The 7,525-nt window shown below is 36.5% G+C and overlaps 1 protein-coding gene across 2 annotated transcripts in view; it reads right to left on the reverse strand.

The window, feature by feature from the left end:
- SKOR2 (SKI family transcriptional corepressor 2) overlaps positions 1–5,086 on the reverse strand; it is a 44,572-nt gene extending 39,486 nt beyond the window's left edge. For both annotated transcript variants that reach the window (XM_075585938.1, XM_075585930.1), the window contains exon 1: positions 4,844–5,086. The gene's annotated coding sequence lies outside the window, so the exon portion shown is untranslated. The remainder of the gene's footprint in view (positions 1–4,843) is intronic.
- Between the last annotated feature and the right edge of the window lie 2,439 nt (positions 5,087–7,525).

Genomic DNA, 7,525 nt, shown 5'->3' on the forward strand with positions numbered 1-7,525 from the left:
CAAATTGTATCATTGGTTAAAAGGACGTTCGTCATTGTGTGATCCACCAAGACCCTGCGGGACTCCAACAGGTCAGGTTTTCAGGATATATCCCAAGATAACAGTCGAAGACTGAGCCTCTGGTTGAGCCACCTGTGCTGAAGCTAGAAAACCATGAAAACCTGACCTGTTGGGGGGGGGGGGGGAGTGGGGTGGGTGGGGAGTGAAGCATATTCTATATAAATAGATAGGGACACTTTGGGTAAACTACGACTTTAACAGTCTAGATAGACATTTATCTTAACACCCCAAAGTGCCCCTGGAAAGTGTGAAGGGTAAAATGTATGTCTGGACATAACCGTCAGGTTCCTGGATTCAATGATCTTGGGAATTAGTGGACTAGTCTTAAAAAGCCCTTTGAAAGGATGTGACACTTTTCTAAGTAAGAATCTGTGGCCATATACCAGGGAGGGGCTGCTGGACTTTGGCTTCTGAAGGGAAGAAGTTTGGTTTATTTAAATGAGATGGGGCTGGATACCCAGGTACCCGGTGCTTAACTGCAGGGGGAAAGGGGAAGGGGTTGGAAACTACTTCAAATATTTGACATCAGGAAAGTTCAAACCACTGAGAAGCTTTAAGAACAAGGGTTGTGTGTAAGTTACATTCAGGTGCACAGCATCAAAACGCTGCATTTTTTTTTTTTGGGGGGGGGGGGGCTTATTTGGCAGGTCGGAGCTGCTTTACATTGACAAAGTGGAATGTATATTAACCCCATCCATGCTGGTAGATTCACATTGCTCTGCAATAACGTCCACGTCTTCAGAGGCAATGCTTCTGGAAACGGAGGGGTTAAACAACCCACTGTCATACAATTATACTCATACTCATTGTTATTGCTTTATATATATATATATATATATATATATATATATATATATATATATAAAAATTGCTTTGCTGTGGAGGGATTTTGACACTTTTTTACCCACCGTAACTTAACTAAGTATATACATATATATATATATACATACACACACACACACACACACACACACACACACACACACACACACACACACACACACACACACACACACACACACACACACACACACACACACACACACACACACACACACACACACACACACACACACACACACACACACATAGTTAAGTATAAGTTATATATATATATATATACTTAGTTAAGTTATGGTGGGTAAAAAAGTGACAAAATCCCTCCACAGCAAAGCATTATATATATATATATATATATATATATATATATATATATATATATATATATTTATTGTGTTCTGAGTCTACAAAAATACCCTGCGTATAATGAAATTTTTTTCCCCTTTAGAAAAGGGGGTATTTGAAATGGAGATGGTCTCATCTGGAAAATCCAGGAGCTCATTTGATCACAGCACTTCAAGCTTTTGTCTGCGCTTTTGAATAAACCTGGCAGAGCTAACAAAAGAAAAGCTGCCTGTACCCCGAGTAAAGGGACATTTAAAAGATGCCAGAGATTTAAATAATAAAAAAAAAGGTCCCGTGTTCCAAATATGATCTTTGATCCATTTAAATCCCAGTGCAGTGGCAAAGAAACACCAGAGGTCAATCTGGAGCAATGGCTTCTATTAGAGGATAATGTAAATAGTTTGCATGTTAATGCTTATAAAAGAAATGCTTATTTTATTAGCTGAATTGGTCACACACTTTATTATAAATATTAGATCTTGATGGGTGCACCCTGTCAGCTGTGTATGTGGTTTCCTTTAAGAATTAGTGACTTGTTTCAAATTGGTTTAAACTGGCATGATGCATAATGCACATGGGGGGTTTAAAATCATGGTAAAGCCTTGATAAATATGGATCTTTAGCAACCCACAGTACTCCAGATTTTGATGGTATGTTTGAAGTCCCAATTACACTTGAACAATATGTTCCTTTAAATAGCACATTTGTGTTGTCATTATATTTCATTCTTCCTCTATAAATATACATCCATCCTATCATTATTAAAATATAGAGTCATGTAATGGCATAACATGGTTGACCCCTCTGCAAAAGTGGGCAAATACGAATTATTAGGACTCTCAAACATAGTGTTAACGTTGTAAAAGAGGGGGGTTCAGAAGAGAAAATCAAACTAAATAACACAATGATTAGAAACTGGGGATGTTTAAAAAACAGAGTTCCAGGTGTGGTATGTATTAATGAAAAAAAAATTCTAATAACTTAAAGTTATTGTTTCTGTGTCTGTGAGAAATGCATTGGTACAAAGAAACAATTAAGAAGAGAAATTAGAGTTCTTGTAGCACAGCGAGACAACTTTAATTACTAACCTAGAATTAGAAACATAATATGCAAATGTAAATGTTTTTTTGCACCTAAGTTGTGGATAGAAGCAAACAGCCTTAGCAGGCTCCCTAACAAATTACCACCAACTCCTCCACTAAAAAAAGTCTGAATCACTTTCCAAAGGCAGTTCCCAGGCACACATTATAATGATACATTTATCATTACTGATGACCACCCACTGGGATATTATTGCTTTGCAGCTACTATTACAATCAAGAGATTTCTTTATTTACTGTTAACATTCACTTAAAACTGACTGTTAATGACTCCTCTGAATTCACCGAAGAGAGTTTCCTGGTGTATTTGAGAAGTAGTTACACATCCTGTTCGGAAAAGCACATTCAATGCGTATGTGCTTATGTAAGCTATTTTAATACTTTAAAAAGGGGCATTTAAATGGCTTCTGAGGCTACAGCTCTCAGTCAAGAATTGCAAATGGTTAAGGAATGCACATAGCCTATTGGAGCTCATTATGTAAGTATTTTATTGCAGGACATTCATCCATTATTGATATATGTTTGCATAACTTCCTGCATTGAGGAGTTGTTATTTATCATAAATTAAACAACCATCGTTGATAATGTAGCATTGGCTTTCCCAGACAACCTACTGCCCCCTTTTCGATTTCTTTTCGTGTTTACCTATTTAATCTGGTTTATTTCCAAAGTGGGTATGCTCTTTTATCAGCGACAATAATGTGATGTACTTTTGCAAACAGTCCCTCTATTGTGTTTTGTCTGCAAACCAACCCTTTAATAAATAATTCGTCCTGGTTGAACCCACACATTTAATTTCTTACAGTCTAAGCAAAATATGATCCTTTTTAAATTATGTCTAATTTCCTCTGACCCTGTGTTTAACACCATTGTGCTCTAATTCAACTTATTATTGCCATTTCGATCAGTATTTATCATTCCTAAAATAAATGTCACAGTGAATGTCACATATCTGATATAGACAAGATGCTTGTGAAATATCGAGAGGTGAACATTGCAAATGATTATGAGTTTAGAGAAATGTTTTAACCCTAGGGCAATTTTGTTTTAAACATGAGTAAACCCGCACCGCGAGCATGTGCTTTAAATTACCATTAGCGTTGTGCATTAATTTATAGTGAGACGAACGAATACACAATAATAAGGCAATATCTAGTACATTTGTGGCCCACACTTTTTTAATCTAAAAGTCATCCTTATAAACAAAAAACACTCACAAACTGCAAAGATGGAGTTTCTATTGCTCCTATTCTGAATAATAAAAATAATCAGATGTAATATAGCAGGCGTATATTTTGTCTGAATATAAATATATATCTGAACTAAATATAATCCCCGAGTGTGGCATTGTCTTTGCCAAAAGTATGATATTTGTATATACAACTTTGCACTTAGGATGCATCAAATTAAGTTGCAGAGCCTAGAAAAGATGTTAAATATGACTCTAACGTTGCTAATGATAAACCTAAAAAAAAACTGTACATCTGAGAGATTGGCAATATATGGGAACGGTAAAAAGCCTTCGATCATGCAAATTATTTAATGAAAATATGTGTAAAGTCAATGTGTGAGAGTAAGGATGTTTGAGTCAGGGCATTTAATAGGTGTTGAATGGCCAGTGATATGGTGTATTAGTGGTGCTGAAGGGACAGCTCCACACATTACCGCATTTGAGGGAGTTTTTCCTTGTGCCAACAACTGTATTCACCAGCATTTCCCCCCAAAGTTCTGGAGTAAAAGTAATGCAGTTTTAAAAACCTTTGTATGGGATCTGGGTGTACACAACGAGAAGAAGCCATGCCCCACACATAGCACATAACATACGCATGCTCATCTCCTATTTTAAACCCACAAATGAATGCCTTGATCAATGAAATCAATCATGATGAGGCATTTTCTGGCTCTCTCATTCTGTGTTACTGTCACGTTTTCTATGGCACTTGGAGTTATTATGGGAAAAGAAAACTACAGTAGGATGTTAGAATGACAAAATTGTAAATACAATGATATTGACTACACATAGATGTAAGATAATGTCTGTAAGGGACTGTCATGTAGTCGAATTATCTAATACACACATAGTCAAGTTCTATGAAGCGAAAACGTGTTTAAACTTGGTTCCAAGCCAGACTCTGGTACTTGAAAGAATTGCTACAATCTCACAGCTTCAAGAACCACCTGAGATGGTCTGTTTTGGGGAGAATGACACAAGAACATTGTAATCAAAGATTAATTGACTTAATCAAATCGACCCAACCTCTGCGATTAATCTTTTGGCAACAAATTACACACAATTACCTCAATCTGCCGGGTCAGTTGGGGGCGAGTGGTTTACAAATCCAGGCTTCAATTAAAATCACAAGTTTAAATAAAAGAGATCAATCTTGCCAATTAGATCCTTTGACACAGCAATCAAACGCAGCGCCTGCAGTCAGCCAGTGGCCCGAGAGCTGGGGAAGTCGATAGCAATTAATTAACCCAAGTGAAATGTACAGTACCTGTGAGTTGTTCAGATGCTGGATGGGTAGGTGGCACCGATCTCTTCCCAACGAAGCTTGGTTTTATAGTTGAAACCTACACTGTATATTCACATCCTCCTGCTTGCTGGAACTAGCTCAGCTGTAATACAAACGAGCAGTCCCTATCCCATTGGTCTCTCTGTCTTTTGTCTCCCTCACCCTTGTGTTGTACACTCTAGGAGGCAGTGACATGAATTGGGATCTCTCTATCTCCTCTACGACAGTGAGATCTTGAACGCCTACTATCAGTCAGGCAGAGCAATGCAATACGTTATCACATTCAATTCCCCCCTTTTCAAAGGGGGACACCGTGAGCAACCTGTCAGAGAGCAGCAGGGAAGGTTGTATCCAAAGCAAACCCACCCACCATTGTATTTGGAGATGTTCGCCTCTGAAGACGAAAACGGAATCTCTTGTTCTTTTATGTTACTTTTTAAAAAAAAAAATATTCCCTCCTTTGGTGCAGTTGATAAAAAAATAACTAAATAGAAAATCTTTGCTATCCCTCAACCAAACCAAGTAAAAAATAACCATGCAGCTTTGCAACAACCTTTAGTTTTGTGCACAGTTTTCACCCCCATAGCTTCAATGTTCGCCTGTTATACTCTAGCCACATGGTAGAATAATTAGTAGCTGCTCCTTCTATTCCAGGACACAGTGTCCTCCCTGCATAACTACACTAGGCAATATTGTAAGTCAGACTGGTACCGGACACCACAAGTAGAAAAGCATTTATTTAATAAATGTGCTATGTTATTTTTTTGGTCCTTTTTGGACAAAATGTATCGCCAAGATTTCCTGGATTGCTCCTTTCCCTCCAATGAAATGAAGAAAGTTAATTAATGATTATTTTAAATCATCGAGAGAAAAAATAAGTCGTTGGCTTGTTGCACTTTACTTCATAAACATTTTCAATGTATTTATTGCACTTATATTCCTGGTAGTATTCTAAATAAAAGCTGTAATCGTTAATAAAGTATGAAAATTCCCTCTCATCCACTCTCTATTTACTCTGTTTCGTTGAGAGTCATTTAAAATTTCCCTAAAGTGTTGTTTTTATGTAACACATTGATTTGCAATATTTCCTTTGTTAATACACATTTAGCCAGCTAATTTGATCCAGAAAAAAAAAAACAAGAAACAAAGCCATAGCCCTAATGATGAGTTCAATTACAATGTGGTAAACACATTGCCACTACGCTTTAATTAAGCCTGCTGTCCAATTTCAACTCATTAGTAATTCATTAAGAGAACAGTCTTTAGCTGGCTTGAATTGAAGGCATTGCAGTGGAGTTACATTACATACATGCCCGATGATATAAATGCCAGAAGTGTTTGTAGATAGGAACCTACAGATAGATTGTTAAAGTAACTGAAACAAACACACTCACTGCTGAGCCATACACCCTGTGTATAGATGTATATATTAGCTTTAAATAGCAATGATCGCCTTCACATACACCCCTTTATCAGTCAGACACAACTATTGTTTCACACAGATCAATCGAGACTATTAAAGTTTTGAGATAGTGCACACACACACACACACACACACACACACACACACACACACACACACACACACACACACACACACACACACACACACACACACACACACACACACACACACACACACACACACACACACACACACACACACACACACACACACACACACACACACACATTTTTAGCGCTTATATTAACTGTAAAAGCATAGACTTTCCGCTTTTTAAAAAAATAGAAATCCAATTTCACAATGATTATTTCCTATATATTCTAGATTAAATATAACATAGAAAAATGAATGATAGACGGGTGGATTCTTTTTTTTAGAACACACACAATTATCACCACACACTTTGCACAGGGTTGCCTATTTATTTAATATATATATATTCTATAAAATATAATATGTATATATATTCTATAAAATATTATATGTATATATATATATTCTATATTTTTGTATTACTATTATTATCTGCAGTGCTGTTATGGGTTTTATAGAGTTGCAGGTATTTTTGAACAGGTTAAATCTGAAGATTGTAAATGCTTTGAAGGGTTACCAGAATATCACGAAGTATGGTTGCTAAAATAAATGCAAAAATCCGATACACATGAATTCATAGCTTTTAAAATAAGACACTTTGGAAACATACATTACACACAAGTGTTGTTCGACAAAATAGAGGGATACACACACACACACACACACACACACACACACACACACACACACACACACACACACACACACACACACACACACACACACACACACACACACACACACACTTATATATTGTGTATATACACACAATATATATATATATATATATATATATATATAAAAATATATATAAAACGCGTTTTTTCTTTTGCTCTTGTGTGTGTGTGTGTGTGTGTGTATGTATATGGAGGGTTTTTGTCACTTTTTTTACTCACCATAACTTAACTCAGTATTATGGTATATATATACACAATATACATATATATACACAATATATAAGTGTGTGTGTGTGTGTGTAATACACACACACACACACACACACACACACACACACACACACACACACACACACACACACACACACACACACACACACACACACACACACATATATTTACACACACACACACACACGCACATCTAGT

Source organism: Ascaphus truei, chromosome 1, assembly GCF_040206685.1.
Source record: "Ascaphus truei isolate aAscTru1 chromosome 1, aAscTru1.hap1, whole genome shotgun sequence".
NCBI classification, from domain to species: Eukaryota; Metazoa; Chordata; class Amphibia; order Anura; family Ascaphidae; genus Ascaphus; species Ascaphus truei.